At 44.8% G+C, this 27,679-nt stretch overlaps 2 non-coding genes across 2 annotated transcripts; both read right to left on the bottom strand.

Annotated features, from left to right (window-relative positions):
- Positions 1-5,620: 5,620 nt before the first annotated feature.
- TRNAA-CGC lies at positions 5,621-5,692 on the bottom strand. The gene has a single exon. It is a non-coding gene; the product is annotated as a tRNA-Ala (tRNA).
- Positions 5,693-25,928: 20,236 nt separating this feature from the next.
- Positions 25,929-26,001, bottom strand: TRNAK-UUU. The gene has a single exon. It is a non-coding gene; the product is annotated as a tRNA-Lys (tRNA).
- Positions 26,002-27,679: the final 1,678 nt, after the last annotated feature.

Genomic DNA, 27,679 nt, shown 5'->3' with positions numbered 1-27,679 from the left:
GCCAGATTCCCAGGACCTTTAAGTCTGCTTTAACAAATAAAAATTCTTTTGGAAATTTCTATCTCTACCACCCTTGCCCAAGATATATGCTGGCAATCATGCCCCAAGCCTGTGGCCCCGGATATACCTTTGAAGCTCTTCCTGCCCACAGGTCCTGTCCCCGGGGTCTAATAAAACCACCTTCTTACATAAAGACATCTCAAGAACTCTTTCCTGGCCGTTGGCTTCGAATCCTAACATCCTTCCCACGTCAGTAGATCCCCAGAAGTAGAATTGCTGGATCCATAGTAGTTCCGTGTTTTTTGAGGAAGCTCTGGACTTTTTTCCCTAGTGGCTGTGCAAATGCAGAAGGGCTCCCTGTTCTCCACAGTCTTGTCTTTTTGCTGACAGCCGTTGGAACAGGTGTGAGGGGAGCCAACGGAGAAGGAGAGCAGGGTCCCTATGAATGCAGGACATGATGGCTTGAGCACCACTGGAGGACTAGTCCTGGGGAGGGGGGTAAGTTCTTGCCACGAAAAGTGTCTTCTGGAGCCCAGCAGCACTGACTTGGCCTGGGAGCTGGTTTTAAAACAGAGACTCTAAGGCCTCTCCCAGAACCACGCAGGTTTCATTTTAGCAAAATTCCCAGGTGATTTTGTATGGACTTTCCAGCAGTATAGCACTGACAAGGGATGTTTGTTTCATTTTAGCAGACAGCAACGCACACACATACCGGCACATTGTTTAAGCAGGCAGGACACTCAGAGAAGACGCGATGTTGGCCTTCATCTGCTTGCATTTTATGTCTAAAGTAGGAAGCAAGTTAGCTGAACGGACAAAGTAGGATGAGGTGTTTCAAAGAAGCGAAGAGTTCTTTACGTAGCTACTGTAATCTTGTTAGGGAAACGGAGGGAGAGAGGTATCAGCAAAAGGTCAACCGAGAACTCGCCCCCACCTCTGTTCTTCTCTTGCCTCAAAGATGAACTTTGGACTGAAGGTGCCCAAAGTCCTTTTCAGACGCACAGGGACAAAAGTCATAATGACGCCACTGGTCTCGCTCCTCCTCTCGTCTCTGAAGTGACACTAACTCGAATCCCAACACAGGAGGAGACGGAGATGGGCCAGGTCTCCTTGCTTTTACTCTGAGTGGGTGACGGGGATGCACAGCCCTGAGCTTCCCAGACCTTAGGCCGGGTGGGGACACCAGAGACCAGCGTGAAGGCCGGCTCACTGCCCAGAGCAGCTGGCAGGGGGATTCTCCGGCAGGACGCAGCAGTCTTTGATACGAAGTGGCAATTGGAACCATCTACAGCCAGACATCTGAGGGAGCCCGCTCAGTATGAAAGGAGCCTGCGCACACTGTCAAAATGTGGTCGAAGGGAAGGATCAAGGAACCTGAGCTGGATCCGTGGTGCGGCGTGTACAGGCTTCTCTAACAATACCACCGACCCTCTGCTTTATAAACAACGGAAATGTACTTCTCATCATCCTAGAGGCTGTCAAGTCCAAGGTCAGCACACAGGCAGATCTGGTGTCTCATGAGAACAGGCTTCCTGAATCACGTGTGTCCTCACAGTGTGGAAGGGGCATGAGAGCTCTCTGAGGTCTCCTTTATTTATTTTTTTTAAGATTTATTCATATTTTTTAAAGATTTTTATTTATTTATTTGACAGAGAGATCACAAGTAGGCAGAGAGGCAGGCAGAAAGAGGAGGAAGCAGGCTCCCCACCAAGCAGAGAGCCCGATGCGGGGCCCGATCCCATGACCCTGGGACCATTACCCCAGCTGAAGACAGAGGCTTTAACCCACTGAGCCACCCAGGAGCCCCATGATTTATTCATTTTTACTTGAGAGAGAGAGAGCATACAAGCGGGGTGGGTGTCAGGGGGAGAGGGAGACAAGTAGACTCCCCGCTGAGCAGGGAGCCTGGCATGGGCCTGGGTGTCATCACAGACCCAAGATCATGACCTGAGATCATGACCTGAGCCAAAACCAAGAGTCAAACACTCAACCGACTGGACCACCCTGATGCCCCTGAATTCTCCTTTATAAGGGCACTAATCCTATCACGAAGACCCCACCGCCATGACCTACTGACCCCCCAAAGGCTGACCTCCAAACACTATCACACCGAGGATTAGGTTTCAATCTGTGAACTCTGGGAGGTCACAAACATTCAGTCTACAGCAATGGAAAGAAGAACGTGTAGGAACTGAAGAGTCACAGGGAGAGAAATTCAGTAGAAAAACAGAAGTTTTGGAAGTGCCTGGACGAAACTGCAAAGACAGACAGATTAGAATGGGTGTGGTACATAGAATAATGGCCCCCAAGGACATCCATGTCCTAATTCCCAAACCTGCAAATGTTACCCTATACAGTAATTGGGATTTCGAAGATCAACAAACTTGAAAATCTTGAGATGGAGAGATTATTCTGGATTATTCATGTGGGCCCAGTGTAATCCAAAGGGATCCTTGCAAGGGAAAGAGTGAGCAGAAGAAGTCAATCAGAGAAACGCAAAGCCAGATGATTTCATTCACATGTGGAATTTAAGAAACAAAACATGAACACAGGGTAAGGGACGGAAAAAGAAAATAGTATGAAAACAGAAGGAGACAAACCATAGGAGACTCTTAACCATAAGAAAAGAAGAGTTGCTGGAAGGGAGGTGGGATGGGCGATGGGGTCACTGGGGGACGGGCACGAGGGAGGGCACCTGCTGTGGTGAGCACTGGGTGTTCTCCGAGACGGATGAATCACTGAATTCTAACCCCGAAACTAATACACTGTATGTTAACTAAATTAAATTTAAATTTAAAAAATTTTAAATTACTGTATATCGCATGGACTTAATATTTCAGCGCAAGACAGATTCATGCTAATATGGAGAAGATAGCCATGGATGTGAGCAGCTAAACCAGCATGGAAGTTAGGGTTTTGGGGGAAACAGAGATTGGAGCAGCCAGAGGCTGAGGTCCTCAGTGACCTGTCTACACGGGTGCTGATGCCACCAAACTGGGTGCAAGAAGAGAGACACCAGTCTCCATTCATCTAGGACGAAGACTCTTTCTTTCCTTTCTTTTCTTTTCTTCTTTTATTTCTTCTTTCTTTTTAAGATTTTATTTATTTATTTATTTATTTATTTTTGACGAGAGGAGATCACAAGTAGGCAGAGCAGCAGGCAGAGGGAAAGGGAGAAGTGGGCTCCGTCCTAAGCAGAGAGTCTGATGCTGGACCTCATCCTAGGACTCAGAGATCGTGACCTGAGCCAAAAGCAGTTGATAAACCAGCTGAGCCACCCAGGCGCCCCTCATATATATATTTTTTTAATGCAGATACAAATTAATGGTTTGGAAATTGGAATGTGGTCTCACGAAGGTGCCTCCTGACTCCAAGACTGAAGACTGTGCTGATTCAACCTGAAACAGGCATGTCATTGGGAAGAGGCAGTTGAAGTTAAACCAAGAGAGTTCGTCTAGGAGGCCTGTCCAACAAGGAACCGTGAATTACAGAGAGCGGAGCTGAAGCACCCAGGTGAGATGGAATACACCTCTAAGGCCTCAAAATGGAAGGACGGGGGTGGGGGGGCGTGTACATTATGCAAGGTACCAGACAGGGTAGAGCACTGGAGGGCTCACGTCTGCAGTGGTGAACTGGGATAGTAAGAAAGAAACAGAGGGCTTAGCTGGTCAAACGGTTTCCAAGTAAATTAACCATCTTCTGTAGCCCAAAAGATCGCAATGGAAGTGGAAAAATGGGTGAGAAGGAGTGATTAAGAAATTAAGACTGAAATGCTCTCAAAATTTAGCTATATTCCAGAGATGGATCCTCTGTTGGACCTTAATCTCTTCCAAAAAAAAAAAAAAAAATGAGCTCTGCCTACTGTCCAGGTCCTTAGGAGCATTCAAGCCTCTGACTCCCTTACTTTGGGGTTCATAAGGAATGGTCTTAGCACAGGTCTTGATGTCCTGACGCTCACTCCTCAGAGGAGGTCCCCAACACAGCTCTTGGGACTCCTGCAGTAATGACCAAATACATCTTGTTTTCATCTTCTTTTACCACCATTCCTAATCCATTTCTCACACTGTTTACAGAATAATCTGACTGTAGCAATGTCTTGTCTATAATGCTTCAGTGTCTCCTCACTGCTGACTGGGTCCTCTGGGAAAGCAGCCACAGGGATATTGTCATCGGAAATGTGTGTGTGTGTGTGTGTGTGTGTGTGTTTCTTTATTACGTTTAGGGAATCTGACAGTTTCAGAGTCAGACACTTACTGTCAAGGCTACTAGCATTGATCTAAACCCGGCCAAGTAGATATTCTTTTCCACTTAAGTTAACCATACTCAGTGTTTGCTTTTTGCAACCAAGAACACTGATAAAGCCCCAAATCCTTGATAAGCCATACAGTCCTCCATCTCCTACATTTCCCTATAGCATCCTGTGATTCAGGCATGTGTAACTATCTAAATTTTCCCATGTTCTGTGTCATGTCTTCATGCCATGTCCATGATTATTATGACCAGAATCACACCATGATCCTCATTTCCAGCTGCAAACCTCCCACTTACTCACTGGTATCTTCGTTTGTGAGGATTTTCCTGAGCTGCCTCCTCAAGAACTGACCCTACCCTCTGCTCTGTCCCAGCGTATCTCCTACAAACCTCCAAAATGCTAATTATAACAGAGATGCAAATATGGTTTATAAATTGCCTCTCTTCCTTTCAGTTGTTAACTCCTGATTGAGCAGCTACACAGTAATACTGAAAAACCACCCAACAAAGGTTTATTAATTACTGGATTTCCTTTAAATAAGGGTAGACAAATACATGGTGCCATTTTACTGTATTTTTAAATGTGAATAGAAACAGTAAATTATTGGTATTACATTATCACTATTTCAAAGCGCTCATTTGGATCAAGGCATGAATGTATGTGCCATTAGAAACCATCTGATGAGAGATGGCCAGAATGCTGCCTCATTAGGATCTCCAGTGTTGTCCCAGTCACCTGCGGGTTTCTAACCGACTCCAGTTTACGCTATTTCTAACCTTTTCCCAGACCTTCTGCGCTGGACAGGACCAGCTCTCCTGCACAGAATCCTAAGTAAAGCCAAAGCGGCAGTGAGAAATGAAATGGTAACTAGGTTAGTAACTATGGTCTAGGAAGAAATTCCCCTAATGGTCTTCGGGTGGACCCCTGAATATTGATATGCAACTACTACCTCAATACCCAAAACCCTATCCTAGCAGCCCCTAAAAAATTACTAAAAGGTATTTTACTGTCACTGATTATTTTCCAGCAGAAAGTGAGAATGGATGGAACCTCATGTAACTGAGCTAAATCATTCTGTGCTACCAGCTGTTCTCCCTCTTCCTGGATGCTTTCATAGGAGGAATTTCTTCCCAATTGTCCCTCTGGCTTTGTACCTCTCACTGCATGATAAAACACCCCAGGGAGATTTCCAGAGAGCAGGGAATATGCGGTGGTTAATGAAATGCTAGAGAGGGAAACATACCGACGGGAAATAGCTCTATTTAACCGGGACGAGAACGGTTAAAGGTGAGAAAGGGCTAAAACGTTTCACCTGGAACTTCTAGAGCAGAGGCCGAGCCGTCGGCAAAGGGAATAAAAGAGCCGGCGTGGAGATGCCGGGGATCGAACCCGGGGCCTCATACATGCGAAGCATGCGCTCTACCACTGAGCTACATCCCCTGGCGAGGGGCGCCGGCTGGGCAGCCTTCCTGTCCTGTTAAATGCGCGCGACGCTTCGGCGCTGGTTGGTCTCCGACCTGAGCGCGGCGGTGCGGGAGGGACAACCCCGCAGCCTCGCCCGACGCGTCCGCGCCGCCCCCGGCCCGACCCGGCCACGGCCACGGCCCCCGGCGCCCGCGGACGCGCAGGGCAGAGCCGCCACGGCCGCCCCGGGCCCGACCCGGCGCCCGCAGGAAGCGCGCAGGGGAGTTCCAGGATGCTCGGACGCACGTCCTGCCGCCAGAGGCTCCCGGAAAATGCCCGCCCAGGCCGGCCGCCGAGTCGGCCGAGAGCCGCGCGGATCTCGGGGGCGCCCGGCGCGACCCCGCTCGGGAACAACCTGCGCGGACCCGCGGACCCGCGCAAATCCTGCCCGACCGTGCGTCCCCGAGGCACCGGCTCGGACGCACTGACCTCCGCGCGCGGACCCTGCAGCGCCCACCCGGGAACCCGGGCTCCGGGAGGATCAAGAAGCCCGAGATCAGGAAGCCCGCTTTCCTCCAGCCACGCGCCGGCTTCTCTTCGCTCGCGACCGCCCGAGCCCCCGCGAGGCCGCCCCCCGGGGAGCCCGCACCGCCCACCCGAGCCCCCCGACAGCCGCCATCCACTAAAAGACCCCTGGGACCCCCCCGCCCCTCGTTTTCTCTCACTTACGAAGTCATACAGGAGAGAAAAGCGGCTGTTCAAAACTAAAAATGACATTTTTAAAAAGTCGTTGGTAAGTGGAACTTCATTAAAATTAAAAAACTTCTGCTCTGAGAAAGACACTCTCAAGACAAGAAGACGACAAGCCATAGACTGGGAGAAATACTTGAAAGACACAGACATGGTACCAGAATGGTATCCAAAGTATAAAAAGAACTCTTAAAACTCAACAATAAGGAAACAACTGATTTTGAAAACAGACAGAATACCTTACCAGATTCTCACCAAAGATACACAGATGCCAAACAGGCATATGGAAAGATGGACCGCACCAAAAGTCATCAGGGAAATGCAAATTAAAACAATAATGAGGTATCAGGACACACCTATTGGGACGGCCAAACCACACCAAGAGCACCAAGTAGTGGGGAGAGTGTGGAAAGATGGAAACTCTGGTTTGTTGCTGGCAATAAGCCACAAGCTGTGATACTGTTACTGCTGGACCCATGCGTTGATACATTTGTCGGAACCCACAAAACGTGCAACACTGAAGCGAACGTGAGGTCGCCCATGACTTCTGCGTGATAATGAGCTCTCCATGCAGGTGTTCATTCCTCCTGTGTACCCTGGATCTCTCTCTTGTCTTATTACATCAGCTAGTACTTCCAATGATGTGGAGAAAGTAATGCGAGGGGACATCCTTGCTTTACTCCTGGTCTTCGCTAGAAGCTTTCCATTTCTCACCACTAGCTGTCAGCTACAGGATTTTTGTAGATACGTATTCTTTATCAAGCTGAGGACATTCCCTTTTATTCTGAGTTTGCTGAGAGTTTTCATCAAAAACGAGAGTTGGATTTTGTCAAATGCTTTTCTGCATCTACTGATATGGTCATATGATTTCTCGTTAGTCTGTTGATACGATGGATCACATCAACTGAGTTTCAAATGTTGACCTAGCCTCGCCTACCTGCAGTAAATCCTACTTGGGCATGATGTAGAATTTTTTTTTTATATACATTGTTGGATTTGATTTGCTATTTTTTGAGAATTTTTTGCATTTATGTTCATGAGAGATACTGGTCTCTAGTTTCCTTTATTGGGAATGACTTTGATTTTGGTGTTAGGCTAAAGCTGGCCTCATACAATGATTAAGTAAGTATTCCTGATGTTTCTTTCTACTGGAAAAGACTGTTGAGAATTGGTGTAATTTCTTCCTTAAATGTTCGGTAGATTCCCCAGTGAATGCATCTGGTCTTGGAGCTTTCTGTTTCAGAAGGTTATTGCTTATTGATTCAATTTCTTTAACATGTGTAGATTTATTCAGATTTTTATTTCTTTTTGTGTGAATTAGTCAGTGTAATTTTCCCTTTTCTTTTTTATTACAGAACATCTTAACATACATGAGAACAAAAAAGAATATTGTAATGAATTTCCACATATCTATTCTTAGTTTTAGTATCAACTCATAACCAATTTGCCTCATAATCAGAGAAGCTTTGATGTTCAATTCTGTTCCTATGAATGAGTTCCAGCATCTTTTCATATATTTCATATATTCAAGACCCATTTTTTAAGGACCCATTTCTATTTTCCTTCTGTGAACAATCTTTTCATATTCTTTGCCAAAATTTTCTGGTAAATATTTGATATTTTTCTGATTGATTTGTTAGCTCCTTTTATATGTAGAGGAGCACAGTAATTGGTATTTTCCCAAATATATACATGTTCTGAACATGCTTTTCTGCTCCCTTGAAGTTAGGTGTGACCATTTCTTTCCACCCCAAAGGCATGTGGCTTCTCACTTAAACTTTAAAAGGCGAATGAGAAACAGATGCAAAAAAGAAGCTTTCCCAAAACGTCCTCTAAGTAAAAGCAGAAACTTCTGAGAAATGAGGACTGTCACAAATTCCCTCTCCTGGGAGCTTTTATGGCCATGAAAAAGTGAAAAGTTGGTGCTGAGATGGATTCCCGCAGGTAAGACTTATTCCATTGGCTTCCCCCCTAGATTTGCCTTCCCACAGTTTGCTGCCCTTGAAAGTCCAAAGCCCTTGTCCTTTATTTTGTCACTTCTCTACAAATGTATTGTTCTTTGCTAAGATGCTCTATAAGCCCAAGTTTGAGCTACCCCTCTTAGTTACTCAGCATGAAGAGCTCCCATGTGACACAGGCTGCATGTATCAGGAAACCTGTGTTCAGTTTCTGCCTGTTAATCTGGTTTTTGTCAGTTTAATTTGCAGGGCCCCCGGCAATGAATTTATACTGGGTAGAAGAACTAGATTTTTTTCCTCCCCTACACTACTTTATCATCATAAATCCCAGATTGAGCACACTGGGGAGGAAAGTCATCAACCAACCAAAGAGGGAAAAAAATATCATATGCTAAGAATAAGCTTTTATTATTAAGTCGCTGAGATCTTGTGGCTAGTTTCCTCTTACTCTCCAATCAAGCCTATGCTGAGTGACACGGGGAATCCTTTTGGTGATATGAATAGCAATTCTCTTTTCCTAGCCTAAGATTTCTCTTTGAATTTGCTTGTGGAATTTTACTCTGTCATACAGGATGTTTTGTTTTACTCCATGATTATTCTAATAATACATATTTATTGCACAAAATTTGGAAAGTAGGAGAAGGGTAAATATACTAAGGAAAAATTCACTACACTCTTACCACTCTTTCAGAAGCTCTCTTGAAATAAAATTTGTCAGTATTTTCCTTCAAATAATCATCAGTTTTAAAAAGATTTTATTTATTAGAGAGAGAGAGAGAATGAATGCGCAAGCAGGGGGAGGACCAGTGTGAGAGGGAAAATCCCAAGTAGAGTTTGGAGTCCTATCATGGGGCTCGATCCCAAGACCCTGAGATCATTATCTGAACTAAAATCAAGAGTCAGATTCTTGCTGGAGAGAGCTACCCAAGCACCCCTAGTCTTAAATTTTTAAATCACAGTTGGAAACACCATCTGGCATTCATCCTGCTTTATATTGTGGAATATGGAATCATTTTTTTTCTTCCTAGGAAACTACCCAGATTTTGCTACTTCAATTATTAAACAGCCTATCTTTACCCAGAATGGAAGACTGTAACTCACTAGGCTTGTAGTTATAAATCTAGCAGACAGAAATAAAGTATGGATATAGAAGAGCTGAGCCTAGATAACTAGTTAACGACAATTAGCTCGTTTGACTGAACAGATATATACAGAACTCCTGAGAACAAAGTTCTCTCATGATCAAAATAACATTATACCAACTGCAGAGTCTAAACCCCAACTAAAAATTATTTGTTTTACTTTCTCACCTCTTTTTTTTTTTTTTAAAGATTTTACTTATTTATTTGACAGAGAGAGATCACAAGTAGGCAGAGAGGCAGGCAAAGAGAGAGAGGAGGAAGCAGGCTGCCTGCTGAGCAAAGAGCCCAATGCGGGACTCGATCCTAGGACCCTGAGATCATGACCTGAGCCGAAGGGAGTGGCTTAACCCACTGAGCCACCCAGGTACCCTTCCTCACCTCATTTTGTTCCCCTGAAAGATACTGTGACTTGCTATCTCTTCAAACGTATACCTGAGTTTCCTTTCAGATGTGAATTTTAGCTCGTTTATGATAATTTCCTTTGTTGCAAATATGTATATCTGAATCTCTTTTCAAATATGTATCTTAGCTTTTTACTGTTACACATTCTGTTTTTAAAGAATATACATACTGGAATAGCTTTACAAGTATATTATCAACATTTTTAAGATGATTTTTGTGTGTGTGAGCACAAGAATTTCTCTCCCCAGTGGATCACAAAGTAATTTCTGGAACATTAAGGGATTCAGAGCGCTTTGGAAAAAGTACCACAGACTTGGAAAATTTAAATATGGCTTTCTGCCTGCAGGAAGTGATGGAGGGAATATCCACGGACAGAGAGTCAGATGGCTCTTTTGTTTCAGATCCATTCATTTTCTGAATCCATTTTGTGAATGGATGATCTGGTTAAAAGACAGTCTTCTGTCACTCACAGAAAAAATACCTTAGTCTTTAGGTACCAGAAAGAAAGAACATGGTAAAAGAATATGAAATATGAAGCACTTTATCAGGAAGAATTCAGATAACTCTTCCCCCCCCCCAAGATTTTGTCCACATATGTCCAAAATCTTTTCCAAGATTTTGTTCCAGGTAACTCTGAACAGTGGCAATTTACCAGTGCGTCAGGACCGCCTCACAGAAGGATTGAGAGTCTGCATACAAACAGACAAATGGGGTTTGCATACAGATCTTGAATGTGAGCTACGGGCTGCCTTCATGCTGCGCACTCTCACTTTTATAGATTTTCTTCTGCCTGTTCCAATGCGTTCGATCTCAGAACTGTGCTGTCCACTATGATAGCCCGGCACGGGGAACTTCTGCCCCTTGAGTTGCGACCAGGCTGCCTCGAGATGTGTCGTCAGCAGAAAATATACACCCGTTTCAGAGTCTGTATGAAAAAAGGAATGTAGAACCAACACCGAGACAATGTGTTTATATGGATTACTCATTGAAAAGATATTCTGTATACCCTGAACTAAATAAAATGTTATTCATTTCAGCTGTTTTTTCTCTTTTCAGTGTGACGACTAGAAAATTTTAAATTCTAGGGGAAGGGGTCCAGATGGCGGAGGCGCAGCGCCAGAGATGAGCTCAGGTCGCAGGCGTCCAGCGAGAAGTCCTCAAACCATCCGAACCCCTGCGGACCCCGCAGGAGCTGGAGGAGGAGCGCGGCAGTTCTAGAGCAGGAACGCGACCGCTCTCGGGAAGGCGGGACGCGCGGAGGCGAGAACCCGAAGCCACCGGAGACGGAGGCTGGGGGCAGGGGCCGGCCCCGCCAGCAGCGGAGCCGCCGAGCGCGCAATGGGAACTTGTCGAGTCGGCTCCACGGAGGACGTCGCTCCAGAGGCTCAGTGGGGGCGGCCCTCGCGGGGACAGTGCGGTCGCAGGTCCCGCGGTCGCAGCAGGATCGGGTGCCTGAGTGTCGCCGAGCTCGCAGGTACTAGAGCGGGAAGCCGGCTACAGAGGCGGAGCTGAGGCGTGAGCTCTCAGCTTGGGGTTACCTTCAACGGAGGTCCACGGCACAGTGAGGCCACTGCTCCCGGAGCACGGACCCCACAAGTGGCAGGTCTGGGGACAGCCCCTGGAAGAGCGGCAGGGATCGGCTGGGTTTGGAGACTCCAAACGGGGCGTGTGTCCCCGATGGAAACGCTCCTCACAGGCGGCGCGAGCGCAGAGCGCAGCGGGAGACCAGGGGACCGGAGGGATTCCGCGCTCTCACGCGGGGGCGCACTGAGGGACAAATGCTCCCCACCACAGCGGCTTACTTCGCCCGGCCCCTGGCAAGGGCGGTGCAGTTCCGCCTCCGACAGGACACGTGAGAATCACGACAACAGGCCCCGCCCCCAGAAGGTCAGCAGGAACATCCAACCGAGGCGAGCTCACCCATCAAGGACTACAGCAGAATTCCAGAGGAGAAAGCAAAGCACGGAATTCATGCCTTTCTCCCCATGATTCTTTTAGTCTTGCAAAGTTAATTAATTTTTTATTTTCTTTTTTGTCTTATTCTAATTTTTTTAACTTTTGCTTTCTTCCTTTAACGTTTTTTAATTAGTTTATCTTAACAATACCTTTCATAAAAAAATCTTTTTCAACCTTCATTATTATAGTCATATTTTATCTTTCATTGTATCTAACTTTATTTCTTGTATACACAGAAGGTTTTTTCCTTCTAAAAAATTTTGGGGTACAACATCTTCTAATAGATCAAAATACACCCTAAATCTAGCACAGGGCTTTGTTCTAGTCTCCAGTCTGAGCAAATTCTCTCCACTTTCTTTTTCTTTCTTTTCCCCACCAATTATCAACAACGTTTTTAGAATTTTTTTTAATTTTTCATCTTTACAGTCATATTCTATCCCTTCATTGTGTTTATCCTTACTTTTGTGTGTATATATATCTGTGTATATATATATATATATATATATACCTAGATATATATATAAGTTTTTCTGTCTTTAAAATTTTGGGAGGTAGTTTCTTCTAAGAGACCAAAATACTCCCGAAATTAAGTGACTGGCTCTGTTCTATTCACCAGTGTGTGCACGTGCATGTATACATATATATACACACATATATATGTGTGTGTTATATGTGTGTGTATATATAGATACTCTTTTTAAAAAAATTTTTTTAAAGATATTATTTATTTATTTGACAGACAGAGATCCCATGTAGGCAGAGAGGCAGGAGGAGAGAGAGAGGAAGGATTCCTGCTGAGCAGAAAGCCCCATCCTGGGCTCAATCCCAAGATCCTGGGATCACGACCTGAGCTGAAGGCAGAGGCTTTAACCCACTGAGCCACGCAGGTGTCCCTTAAAAAAATTTTTTTTGAACTTCTTTTTACCTCTCTTCTTCCCCCAACGATTTGGGGTCTCTTCAGATTTGGTTAATGCACATTTTTCTGGGGTCTTTGCCATCCTTTTAGTATTTTCTTTAGTATTTAGCATTTTAGTATTTTTTTCTCTCCTTCATATTCTTATCTGGATAAAATGACAAGGTGGAAAAACGCAACACACACACACAAAAAAAAAAAAAAAAAAAAAGAACAAGAGGCAGTACCGAAGGCTAGGGACCTAATCAATACAGACATTGGTAATATGTCAGATCTAGAGTTCAGAATGATTCTCAAGTTGCTAGCTGGGCTCAAAAAAGGCATGGAAGATATTAGAGAAATGCTGTCTGGGGAACTAAAAGCCCTTTCTGGAGAAATAAAAGAACTAAAATTTAACCAAGCTGAAATTTAAAAAGCTATTAATGAGGTTCAATAAAAAATGGAGGCTTTGGGGTGCCTGGGTGGCTTAGTGGGTTAAGACTCTGCCTTCAGCGCAGGCCATGATCCCAGGGTCCTGGGATCAAGCCCCACATCGGGCTCTCTGCTCAGTAGGGAGCCTGCTTCCCTTCCTCTCTCTCTGCCTGCCTCTCTGCCTACTTGTGATCTCTGTCAAATAAATAAATAAAATCTTTTTTTTTTTAATGGAGGCTCTTACTGATAGGATAAATGAGGCAGAAGAGAGAATTAGTGATATAGAAGACCAAATGACGGAGAATAAAGAAGGTGAGCAAAATAGAGACAAACAACTACTGGACCACGAGGGGAGAATTCAAGAGAGAAGTGATACCATAACATGAAACATTAGAATAATTGGAATTCCAGAATAAGAAGAAAGAGAGAGGGGAGCAGAAGGTATATTGGAGCGAATTATTGTAGAGAATTTCCCTAATATGGTAAAGGGAACGAGCATCAAAATCCGGGAGGCACAGAGAACCCACCTGAGTAATAAGAATAGGTACCGATCCCATCACCTAACAAAGTCCTATTGACAAAGAGAAAATCCTGAAAGCAGCCTGGGACAAGAAGTCTGTAACATACAATGGTAAGAATATTAGATTGGCAGCTGACTTATCCACAGAGACCTGGAAGGCCAGAAAGAACTGGCATGCTATATTCAGAACACTAAACAAGAACATGCAGCCAAGAATACTATATCCAGCTAGGCTATCATTGAAAATAGAAAAAGAGATAAAAAGCTTCCAGGACAGGGGCGCCTCAGTGGCTCAGTGGGGTAAAGCCTCTGCCTTTGGCTCAGGCCATGATCCCAGGGTCCTGGGATTGAGCCCCGCATTGGGCTCTCTGCTCAGTACGGAGTCTGCTTCCCCCTCTCTCTCTGCCTGCCTCTCTGCCTACTTGTGATCTCTCTCTGTCAAATAAATAAATAAAATCTTTGAAAAAAATAAAAGATTCCAGGACAAACAAAAACTAAAAGAATTTGTAAACACCAAACCAGCTCTACAGGAAATATTGAAAAGGGTCCTCTAAGCAAAGAGAGAACCTAAAAGTAGTAGACCAGAAAGGAACAGAGACAATATACAGTAACAGTCACCTTACAGGAAATACAATGGCACTAAATTCATATCTCTCAATAGTTACCTTGAATGTAAATGGAATAAATGCCCCAATCAAAAGACACAGGGTATCAGAATGGATAAAAAAACAAAACCCATCAATATGCTGTCTACAAAAAACTCATTTTAGACCCAAAGACACCTCCATATTTAAAGTGAAGGGGTGGAAAACCATTTACCATGCTAATGGACATCAAAAGAAAGCTGGGGTGGCAATCCTTATATCAGATCACTTAGATTTTAAGCCAAAGACTATAATAAGAGATGAGGAAAGACACTGTATCATCCTCTAAGGGTCTGTCTAACAACAAGATCTAACAGTTTTAAATATCCATGCCCTTAATATGGGAGCAGCCAATTATATAAACTAATTCATAACAAAATCAAAGAAACACATCGACGATAATACAGTAATAGTAGGGGACTTTAACACCCCCCTCACTGAAATGGACAGATCATCCAAGCAAAAGATCAACAAGGAAATAAAGGCCTTAAATGACACATTGGACATCACAGATATATTCAGAACATTCCATCCCAAAGAAACAGAATACACATTCTTCTCTAGTGCATATGGAACATTCTTCAGAATAGATCACATCCTGGGTCACGTATCAGGTCTCAACTGGTACCAAAAGATTGGGATCATTCCCTGCATATTTTCAGACCACAATACTCTGAAGCTAGAACCCAATCACAAGAGGAAATCTGGAAGGAACCCAAATATATGGAGGCTACAGAGCATCCTAGTAAAGAATGAATGGGTCAATGCAACTGCCCCTCAGAACAATGTATTACTTAAAATATAACCCATGGGAAATTTTACTAGTTACCAAGCACATTTAGATATAGCCTTAAGAAAAACACATACTGGCAACAGGTCTTTGGGGGAGAGGATGACATACGGCCTTGAAGCTGAGCAGCCGGGATGCCCGGCTAATTCAGGGTGGAATGCCGCCTGCTTCATTTTTCCGTTATCTTCCCCTTCTCCCCCCAAAAGCACCTGTGGCTAGTTAGATAAGTCCTTTGAATGTTCTTATTCAACTATAAACTTTATATTGCTTGGACAGACATATTTTGCCCTCCTTCTTGTTTATCTACAAGGCCTATGACTAATGTTTGGCCTTCTTCAGCTCTTCTGTTGGTTACTGTTTCTATATAAGAAAAGCAAGACTGAGGAGTTGTTCGGGGCAACAGTCTTTTCTACTGTTGTCCCCTGCTCCCTTTCTCTTGCAGCTGACTTGTTTGTGCCTCATTCTTCTCCTGTTCGCCAACAGGAAGTGGCAGGTCAACCAGGAAATTAAATAAGAATTGAAAAAATTCATGGAAACAAATGATAATGAAAACACAATGGTTCAAAATCTGTGGGACACAGCAAAGGCAGTCCTGAGAGGAAAATATATCGTGATATAGCCTTTCTCAAGAAACATGAAAGGTCTCAAATACACAACCAACGCTACACCTAAAGGAGCTAGAGAAAGAACAACAAAGAAAGCCTACACCTAGCAGAAGAACAGAAATAATAAAGATCAGAGCAGAAATCAATGAAACAGAAACCAAAAAACAAAACAGAACAAAACAAAATAAAACCCAACCAAAAAAAAAAAAAAAAAACCAAAAAACAAAACCAGAACAAATCAACAAAACTAGGAGCTGGTTCTTTGAAAGAATTAGTAAGATTGATAAACCCCTGGCCAGACTTATCAAAACGAAGAGAAAGGACCCAAATAAGTGAAATCATGAATGAAAGAGGAGATATCACAACCAACACCAAAGAAATACAAACAATTATAAGAACATATTATGAGCAACTATATGCCAGCAAATTTGGCAATCTGGAAGAAATTGATGCATTCCTAGAGACATATAAACCACAACTGAACTAAGAAGAAAGAGAAAACCTGAACAGACCCATAACCAGTAAGGAGATTGAAGAAGTCATCAAAAATCTCCAAACAAGAGCCCAGGGCAAGATGGCTTCCCGGAGGAATTCTACCAAACATTTTAAAAAAAGTATTAATTCCTATTCTCCTGAAACTGTTCCAAAAAATAGAAATGGAAGGACAATTTCCAAACTCATTTTATGAGGGCAGCATAACCTTGATCCCAAAACCAGACAAAGATCCCATCAATAAAGAGAATTATAGACCAATATCCTTGATGAACACAAATATGAAAATTCTCAACAAAATACTAGCCAATAGGATCCAACAGTACATTAAAAGGATTATTCACCACAACCAAGTGGGATGTATTTCAGGGCTGAAAGGTTGATTCAACATCCACAAATCAATGTGATACAATACATTAATAAAAGAAAGAACAAGAAGCATATCATACTCTCAATAGATGCTGAAAAAGCATTTGACAAAGTAAAACATCCTTTCTTGATCAAAACTCTTCAAAGTGTAGGGATAGAGGGTACATACCGCAATATCATCAAAGCCATCTATGGGAAACCCACAGCAAATACCGTTCTCAATGGGGAAAAACTGAAAGCTTTTCTCCTAAGGTCAGGAACATGGCAGGGCTGTCCACTATCACCACTGCTATTCAACATAGTATTAGAAGTCCTAGTCTCAGCAATCAGACAACAAAAAGAAATTAAATGCATCCAAATTGGCAAAGAAGAATTAAAACTATCACTCTTTGCAGATGATATGATACTATATGCGGAAAACCCAAAAGACTCCACTCCAAATCTGCTAGAACTTGTACAGGAATTCAGTAAAGTGTCAGGATATAAAATCAATGCAAAGAAATCAGTTGCATTTCTTTACACCAACAAGAAGACAGAAGAAAGAGAAATTAAGGAGTCAATCCCATTTACAATTGCACCCAAAACCATAAGATACCTAGGAATAAACCTAACCAAAGAGACACAGAATCTATACTCAGAAAACTATAAAGTACTCATGAAAGAAATTGAGGAAGACACAAAGAAATGGAAAAATGTTCCATGCTCATGGGTTGGAAATTCCATTGTGAAAATGTTATGCTACCTAAAGCAATCTACATTTTAATGCAATCCCTATCAAAATCCCATCCAATTTTTTCAAAGAAATGTAACAAATAATCCTAAAATTTGTATGGAACCAGAAAAGACCTCGAATAGCCAAAGGAATGTTGAAAAAGAAAGCCAAAGTTGGTGGCATCACAATTCCAGACTTCAAGCTCTATTACAAAGTTGTCATCATTAAGACAGCATGGTACTGGCACAAAAACAGACATGTAGATCAATGGAACAGAACAGAGCCCAGAAATGGACTCTCAACTCTATGGTCAACTAATCTTTGACAAAGCAGGAAAGAATGTCCAATGGAAAAAAGACAGTCTCTTCAGCAAGTGGTGGGGGGAAATTGGCCAGCCACGCGTGCAGAAGAATGAAACTGGACCATTTCCTTATACCATACACAAAAATAGACTCAAAATGGATGAAAGACCTCAATGTGAGAAAGGAATCCATCAAAATTCTTGAGGAGAACACAGGCAGCAACCTCTTCGACCTCAGCCGCAGCAACTTCTTCCTAGGAACATCTCCAAAGGCAAGGGAAGCAAGGGCGAAAATGAACTACTGGGACTTCATCAAGATCAAAAGCTTCTGCACAGCAAAGGAAAAAGTCAACAAAACCAAAATACAACTGACAGAATGGGAGAAGATATTTGCAAACAAACATCAGATAAAGGGCTAGTATACAAAATCTATAAAGAACTTATCAAATTTAACACCCAAAGAACAAATAATCCAATCAAGAAATAGACAGAAGGCATAAACAGACATTTCTGCAAAGAAGACATCCAGATGGCCAACAGACACATGAAAAAGTGCTCCATATCACTCGGCATCAGGGAAATACAAATCAAACCACAGTGAAATACCAACTCACACCAGTCAGAATGGCTAAAATTAACAAGTCAGGAAACCACAGATGTTGGCAAGGATGCAGAGACAGGGGAACCCTCCTACACTGTTGGTGGGAATGCAAGTTGGTGCAGCCACTTTGGAAAAGAGCATGGAAGTTCCTCAAAAAGTTGAAAATATAGCTACCTATGACCCAGCAATCAAACTACTGGGTATTTACTCTAAAGATACAAATGTAGGGATCTGAAGAGGCACATGCACCTGAATGTTTATAGCAGCAATGTCCACAATAGCCAAACTATGGAAAGAACCTAGATGTCCATCAACAGATGAATGGATAAAGAAGATGTGATATATATATATATGTGTATGTATATATATATATATATATATATATACATTCTTTGTGTATATATATATATATATACATATATATGATAGAATACTATGCAGCCATCAAAAGAAATGAAATCTTGCCATTTGCAACGACATGGATGGAATTAGAGAGTATTATGCTTAGCAAAGTAAGTCAATCAGAGAAAGATAATTACATATGATCTCTCTGATATGAGGAAATTGAGAGGCAATGTGGGGGGTTTGGGGGGTAGGAAAGGATTAAATGAAACAAGATGGGATCGGGAGGGAGACAAACCATAAGTGACTCTTAATCTCACAAAACAAACTGAGGGTTGCTGGGGGGAATGGGGTTGTGAGAGGGGGGTGGGGTTATGGACATTGGGGAGGGTATGTGCTATGGTGAGTGCTGTGAAGTGTGTAAGCCTGGCGATTCATAGACCTGTACCCCTGGGGCTAATAATACATTATATGTTACTTAAAAATTAAAATTTTTTTAAAAAAAGAAAAAAATTTAAATTCTATATGTGGTTGGCATTTGTGGCCCATTGTATTGGGCAGTGCCTCCCAAGAACACTGCCATGCTTTGGCTTAATGTATTGTCCAAGGTGACAGAGCAAGGTATGTTTTATAATCTTTAACATTCAATTTTGCAAATCAGTGATTAATCACATGAACTCTAGGAGATACCGTATTCTCCAGACTGCTCCCTCTTAGCCCTGCTCTGGGCCTGTCACACTGTGCTGTGAGACTTGGTTTCCTGTTGCTTTCCTTTCAGAAGACTAACTCCTCGTAGTGACTGGCAAGGGACCAAACAAATTTTGTGAGTTCTAGAAAGATTTGATTTCAGGATAACTTTTACAGTTTTTATTCCCCCTTATTTTAGAAGAAATACATGTTCTTTGCAAAAAAATATGGCAAAATACAAATAAGCAAGAAGGTTGAAATAAAAATCAGGACAGATTCTACTACTTCAAATCTGTTAACATTTTGTTTATGGGATTCCAGTATTTTCCCATTCTCTTTAGTTTTAGTAATAAGCTGGAAATATACTGTCATATATATTTTCAAATGTATCTAGGTAGGGCGCCTGGGTGGCTTAGTTGGTTAAGGGACTGCCTTTGGCTCAGATCAGGATCAAGTCCCGCATCTGGTTCCCTGCTTAGAGGGGTGTCTGCTTCTCCCTCTGACCTTCCCCTCTCTCCTGCTCTCTCTCTCTCTCTCTCAAATACATAAAATCTTTAAAAAAATATATCTAGGTACAGCCCCACAAACCTGTGGGTTCCTTCATGCTGGGAACTGTATCTTATTCACCTCCGTATCTTCAATGTCTAGAATGTCATTTTCAGTAATTGTATAAAATTTATCTCTCCTGCAGTAAACAAATACAGTAGGAGTACAATACAGCAAAATAAAAGCAAGAGGTTTAAATGGCTTAAATGACTGGGGGAAAAAAAACAAAATAGTCATTGTTTACAGACAAAAACAGCCAAGGAGAATAAACTCAAAAAAGACCCCCAGTGAACACAGAAAACAATGTGAATGATCGCTATCACTGGAAAATCTTTTTTTTTTTTTTTAAGATTTTATTTATTTGACAGAGATCACAAGTAAGCAGAGAGGCAGGCAGAGAGAGGAGGAAGCAGGCTCCCCGCTGAGCAGAGAGCCAGATGCGGGGCTTGATCCCAGGATCTTGATCCCAGGACAGGATCCTGGGATCACAACCCGAGCCGAAGGCAGAGGCTTTAACCCATTGAGCCACCCAGGTGCCCCTGGAAAATCTCTGAATAGGAATTTTCTTTAAGTAACACAACTGAATGGCTTCTCAACAGTCCCTGCTGCCTGAGCGTTCCTGTTTCACAGTGCAAGCTGGAGCGCATATCCTTGCCACAAGGGCTACACTGCCTCCCCCAAAATTAAAAATTTTCATTTGAAACACTCGGCACTACAGAACTTGCACAGTGACAACTGCTCACTATCTCTTCGTACTGATCAATAAACGACTCTGATGGAAGTACTCACACGCCGCACAGCTGCCGGGACCAACAGTGTGAGGATGGAAGACCTCACGGTCTGGTAGAGAGCTGCCCAGAGTTGGTTGGCTATGTCCAGTAAGAGAGTTTGGTGGTGGGTCTTCAAACTTTCATAGTTCCAACTCACGATGGATGTAAACCACATCTGTGATTTCTCTTGATGACAAAACCACAGATGCTGCCCACACTTCTGAGGCCTGCTGCCTATACTCATCAAAGTAATAATATATTATGGTTAAAGATTAGTAAATATAAATTTGTAATTTTTCCCCTTCTAAGTTCTTAAACCCCTGAAATCTACCCATAGACTCCATGGGGGATCATTGGGCTCTGGGTTTAGAATCTTTGTATTATTTTATCCTTATATTATCTTATTTAACCTTCATAAAGATTTTATGCAGTACAGTAGATAACTATTATTATCCTAATTTAACTGCCCAGAAAATGAGAGATCAAATATTTCCTCTGAAGTCATATGACTAGTAAATGACAGAGCTGGGATTTGAACCCAAGATAATGGACTCCAGCATGTCTGTCTTATTTTTTTATTTTATATTTTTAAAAATATTTATTTGAGAGAGAGCAGAGCAAGAGAAAGCGTGAGTAGAGGGGAGAGGGAGAGCGAGAGGGAGAAGCAGGCTCCACACTGAGCAGGGAGACCCTTGCTGGCACCCCTTATTTTTTATTTTAAATCTCTTAAGAGTTTATGTATATTTAGTCTCATTACTTTTAGCAATATCACTGATCTTTCTGTCTATTCCTGACTCATTTCCATTTTGGTTTAATTACTATAGATTTATAGTATGTTTTATATCCACTAAGACAAACTTCTCTTACCATTCTGAGATTTTTTTCAATATCGAAACTAATATACAGTTGTATATCTAAGGAAAATTTTTTCATTTATATGCTAATACGGGGAGAACTGATATTTGAAAATACTAAGCATTCTGAACTAGGAACAGGATATTCTCCCCATGCACTAGAATAGATATATAAGCCCCTCATTAAGATAATGTTGCTTTGGGGGGCACCTGGGTGGCTCAGTCAGTTAAGCATCTTTTCTTTTTTTTAAAAGATTATTTATTTATTTATTTGACACAGAGAGAGAGAGAGAGAGAGCATGCCACAGAGGGAACACAAGCCAGGGGAGAGGGAGGAGGAGAAGCAGGCTTCCCACCCAGCAGGGAGGCCAATGCGGGGCTGGATCCCAGGACTGTGGGATCATGACCTGAGCTGAAGGCAGACACTTAACGACTGAGCCACCCAGGAGCCCCTAAGGTTCTGACTCTTGATTTCAGCTCAGGTTGTGATCTCAGGGTCCTGGGATGGAGCCCCACTGGTTGTGGAGCCTGCTTAAGATTCTATCTGCTCCTCCCCTCCTTCCCCCACTTAAAAAAAATAAAAAAATTTTTTTCTTTATATAATTGGTGTACTTTTAGCTTAATTTGTTATGAATTTATATTTTATTATGATTACAAATATCTATTTGTCCTATATTTCCTTCTAATTGATTATTGCCTGTCATGGTGTTTTAAGAATGTATACAAAATAGGGGCATCTGGGTGGCTCAGTGGGTTAAGGCCTCTGCCTTCAGCTCAGGTCATGATCCCAGGGTCCTGGGATCTAGCCCTGCTTGGAGGGGGTGGGGGGGGTCTCTGCTTAGCAGGGGGCCTGCTTCCTCCTCTCTCTCTGCCTGCCTCTCTGCCTACTTGTGATCTCTATCTGATAACTTCTCTCTTTAAGAAGAGGAAACTAATTTCCCTTCCCTTGAATATAGACTGGACTTAATGGTTCTCTTCTAATTATTAGAATGAGGCAGAAGAATTGCACAATTTGAGGGACCAATCATAAAAGATGGGGTAATTTCTTATGCAACAACAGGTAACTAATACACTGGTAGATATTTATTTCCTGCTTAGCCTTTGTATAAACTTACTCTTACATGGGTTTTTAGCTGCTTCTATCTTTTGATAGAGCAAATTGGATCATCAGAACATAAATGTAACATAAATGTAATTGTATTATCAGAACGCAACGTAATGTATTTTTTTTTTAAAGATTTATTTATTTATTTATTTATCAGAGAGAGAGAAGGGGGCAGAGAGCGAGCACAGGCAGACAGAGAGGCAGGCAGAGGCAGAGGGAGAAGCCAGCTCCCTGCCGAGCAAGGAGCCCGATGTGGGACTCGATCCCAGGACGCCGGGACCATGACCCGAGCCGAAGGCAGCCGCTCAACCAACTGAGCCACCCAGGCGTCCCGTAATGTATTTTTTTAAGATTTTATTTATTTATTTGACAGACAGAAATCACGAGTAGGAAGAGAGGCAGGCAGAGAGAAAGGAAGGGAAGCAGGCTCCCTGCTGAGCAGAGAGCCCGATGCGGGACTCGATCCCAGGACCCTGAGATCATGACCTGAGCCGAAGGCAGAGGCTTAACCCACTGAACCACCCAGATGCCCCACAATATAATATTTTTTGATATGCTGCCTCTTTTTTTTCCCTACGTCATTCCTGTTGCTCCTGACTTTAGCCAGGTAGATGATTCTTTGAAGTAAGAATAACTACGGCTTTTATTTTTTTATGGCTATAGTTTTTAAGGCATATATTTTACCTCACTAAACATTTTTCCTCCCTTGCTATTGGCATGTGTAACAACGGCATGCGTAACAACGGCATGTGTAACAACGGCAATGAAGCTCAATTTTAAGAAGTGAATTTTAGCTTCCAGGATAGCATTATAAAGTACTAGATCATATAGTCTGTAAAGTAAAACAATCTTATTTCAATCGTGAGTTCAGCATTTACTCCTGACCACTGTGAAAATCAGGTACTCTGGGGCACCTGGGTGGCTCAGTGGGCTAAAGCCTCTGCCTTCGGTCAGGTCATGATCTCGGGGTCCTGAGATCGAGCCCCACATCGGGCTCTCTGCTCAGCAGGGAGCCTGTTTCTCCCTCTCTCTCTGCCTGCCTCTCTGCCTACTTGTGATCTCTGTCTGTAATAAAAAAAAAATCAGGTACTCCACGGACAGGCAGCCTGCGAATGAACGATGGGTGACCAGGCATGCGCATGTGTGTGCAGACCCCTCTTCCTGTAACATGTGCTGTGATATATGTCCTTTCCTCTAACTCGGAAGTAAGGAGGAGCAGATTCTTAAATATTTTCCTAAATAAGGCCATTGAGAAAGTAATCCTTGAGTTAATGCCCATGAGGAAGACAAACAAATGTGACTTCTCATGAGGCATTAGTTCCTCCCTCGGGTTTCCCCACCCGCAGCCTCATCTTCACAACCACCGATTTAGGCAACAGCAACCTGAAGAACCGTATCACCTCTGTCCTCTCCCAGGTCGCTACTTGTATGAACTAGTTTCCAGGTTTCCCCTGTATGTCCTTCTAACTATTGAAGCGTTTTATTTCAGGGCACCTGGATGGCTCAGTAGGTTGGGCCTCTTGCCTTCCGCTCAGGTCATGATCATGATCTCAGGGTCATGGGAAGGAGCGAGCCTGGAGTCTGCTTCCCTTTCTCTCTCTGCCTGCTGCTCCGCATACTTGTGATCTCTCTCTACCAAATAAATAAATAAAATCTTTAAAGTGTTTTAGTTCTTCCTTTAATATTGAAAATGTTTTGTATCTTCCCTTTAATATTGCTGTATTATAAGGGATCCCTGAGAAACTGGGTTGGATAGGCAAGTAACAGAGTTCTTCTTTCATTCCCCTGCTGTAAGAGGGACAGGACGACCACATGTCCTGACTGAAAAGGCCTTGTGCTCCTCTACTTCAGTCCCTCATGATCACTCTGTTCTGTTCTTTCTGGTACATCCTTACTCCAAATTGCAGACATGAAAAAAATCACTTGATTTAACTTCTGACAACTGACCTATGATGTCAGAGTGGGGATTTGCCAAAGATCCTAATGGAAAGTGGGAGCATCATTAAACGAACATTTGAATGCCTTCAATGGGCCTGGAGTCCTTCCAAAAAGGCACAGAAGGCTTCTGTTTTCCCTCACGGCATAGATGGGTTAGACATACACTTCATGTTTGGGGGTTTTCTTTATGAAGACTTTATTTATTTTAGAGAGAGACAGCAAGAACAGGAGGGGTAGAGGGAGACAGAGAGAGACAAGCTCAAGAAGACTCCATGCTGAGCACAGAGCCCAGTGTGGGGCTCAATGCCAAGACCGAAGGATCATGACCAGAGCTGAAACCAAGGCTTAGACACTTCATTGGTTTCCCCACCTCAGTGGCCCACATTTGGGCATTTTCCGAAGAGAGTATGTTGATCATGGGTGTGTTCTGTCTACTGATTAAAATGAGTTCCTCAGTTTCTCAAAAAATTCTGTAACTAAAGAATTAATCCCACAGCCTTCCTTTGGAGACAGACGTTTCGGTAACATTGGCAAAGAATGACTGGCCACAAAAATTCAGGGAAAATTTTGGAGGTATAGCTGGAAGTAAATGGAAAAGAACCCCTCCATGTCAGGAATGTACAACAGCCCACGCGGGGACCAGCCTGCTCCAGCTGCGGGGCAGAGTGATGACTTAGAGGAGTGCTGGGCAGAAGCCTCGCTGCTCTCTGTGCCAGGACACAGAACCAAGTGGAAGCAGCCCGTTTCCCCAGCTCACACACCTCTCTTCCTCAGAGTCTCGCAGCGGGATGACATATCTGAGAGACAGACAAAACAAGATCCTGGGACGTTCACAATTGATTGCAGGGGATTTCTGGGAACAGGAACGAGGGTCTCTTGCAGAAGGCAAAGAGGAGATAGCAATAACCTCGCCTCAATTTCTAAGCACTTCCTGGGGTTTCTAAGGAAGTTCCAGAAGCCTTATGCTATCTGGAATGAATCCAGAGCCCAAGATCACTCTGGCTCTCTATGTGGTTTTCCATGAATACCATCAATGCGTTCCCAATCTTCAAGTCAGTATGAACCCTTCTCAATTCTCACTCTACGTATGGTCCTCCTCCTCTGTAGCTACATAATAATAATAATTTTTAAAGAAAATCTTAGAGATTTCTACAGAATAGCAGTTTTCAGGGATTGCTGTGGTTGTCAAATATTTTCACAAGACTGTATCTTAAATATGTAGATATCTTAAAATAATCAGGTTCAAATCCAAGTTCCTCTCCCCTTCTGGAAGAAACAGAGCGACCTTATCGATAACCAGGACAGCGCTCTTTTCATATAGCTTGATAAAGGCTCCTCCCCCTACACAAGCGAAGACCGAACACCCACTCCCCAAGCCAGGATCCAATCCCCTCGACCAGGGACGGAAGGACCGCTAACACTTCTTCGGAGGTGAGAATACAAGGGAAAGAAAAAGAACTTTCCCGCCCGAACAGGGACTTGAACCCTGGACCCTCAGATTAAAAGTCTGATGCTCTGCCAACTGAGCTATCCGGGCTCATGTGCCCAGTCTCCTCTGCCAGCCCAGTAAAGGGAAGTGTGTTGGGCGACCGGGGACTTTGGTCCACCTGCTCGGACGTGCAGACAGCAACCCTGTGCGCCCGGAGCTCACACGCTCGGAGCAGCCGGCGCCCCCGCACCCCTCGCACTAAGCGCCCCGCACAGCGGGCTCCGGCCGGGAACAACCCGTCTTTCCCCCAGAAACGCAGGGAGAGGTCGTGCTCCAAAGGGCTCGAGTCTGCAGAGTCCCCGCGACGCTCTCGAGTGCCGCCGCTTGGGTCAAAGTGAGTGGGACCCTCCCGCGGGACAGAGGTCTTGGTCTCACCGGCCCGAGAACACGCCGGACTCCGGTGCTTCCCGGCCCGTAGAGGCCGCGGAGAACAGGCGCGGGCGGATCCTGCCCACCCACCCACCCACACCCTCGCCGCGTTTAAAGACCCACGTCCAGCCCTCGTCTCCCTACGTTGTTAGTCGGGTCGGAGCAGGCACTTACCGCGGCTCTCGCGGCAGGCCCGGAGGCCAGCCAGGAGGAGGCGCGGCCGGCCGTGGGGAAGGTCGGGGCCGTCCGGGCAGCGTCCGCGGGAAGCCGGATCCCACCGGGAGGCCCAAGATGGAGGCGCCACGACCCGAAACCCCCGGGCCGGTGGGGGGACCCTGCTTCAGGCCCCGGGGAGTGACGACCCCGCCGTAAGCAAACAGCTGTGGGTCAGAGGCAGAAGCCGAACCCCCAGGGCCGCGTCTCCGCGTGTCTCCCTGCGCTCGGGGGACGAGGTGTCCTGTCCCGCTCGCGTCGCTCACCCCGCCGCGGCGCGTCTGCTCCGGAATGCCTTCTCCGAGACCCAGACCCTTCCCGACATCTCCGCGTCGGGCTGGGGGAGGCCCAGGGCCAGGGTCTTCGCAGTTCGCCCGGCGGCAGCCCCAGCGGGCCACCTCGCTCGCCCCATCCGCCCACGCCTCCGCCTACAGGAGGCCTTCCCAGCTACGCCGTCCAAACCACCAGGTCCTGCGTTCCCAGCTCTCGAGGTCTGGGCTTCCGGGACCTGCCCGATTTTCAACCCGGGGAGCCTCTCGGCGCTATAAATTTCCGTGCGGCCCCGCGTGAGTGCGACGCAAGGTGGCCCGAGGCGGAGCGCGTGGCCGTCGGCGCCCCGGGTCTGGCTGCAGACGCGCTCCGGACGCGCCCCCGGCGGCGGACGGGAACGGGGCGCACGGCGCACCCGAATGCGGCCGCGGTACCGGCCCGCCCGGCGTCCTCGCGCGCTCCTCACTCGGGCAGTCCCCTCCGAACGCCGTTCCGGGTCCGACGGGAGCGCTCTCCTCCACCGCCCCGCTCCGTCCGCCCGAACAGACGCGCCGCGGGCCGGGTCGGCGGGGGCACTCACCGTCGCGCCGTCCGTCCCGCCGGGTTCCGCGACGTCCGCCGCGCCGCCGCCTCCGCGGAAGGACCCGAGTCCGGCCCCGCCGCCCGGCACAGGCCTGGTCCCGGTATCCTCCGCAGGACCCCCGCGGGCCTTTCCGAGGCTCAAAGGCAGAGAAGTCCGGGGAGAGGAGGAGTTCGAAGACGCAGGGAAACGTCCCGGTGCTGAGACTTGTCCCCGGTGAGATGGAAATGCTTTCCTGAGAATTAGGGGGGGACCTTGGAGCAAGCTGAGGAGCAGGAAGATCCCTGAAGCACA

The sequence above is a fragment of the Mustela putorius genome, unplaced genomic scaffold, assembly GCF_011764305.1.
Source record: "Mustela putorius furo isolate JIRA1106 unplaced genomic scaffold, ASM1176430v1.1 tig00537295_pilon_pilon_pilon, whole genome shotgun sequence".
NCBI classification, from domain to species: domain Eukaryota; kingdom Metazoa; phylum Chordata; class Mammalia; order Carnivora; family Mustelidae; genus Mustela; species Mustela putorius.
Note: the sequence above shows the minus strand (reverse complement) of the source record. Positions and strands in the feature narration are given on the sequence as shown.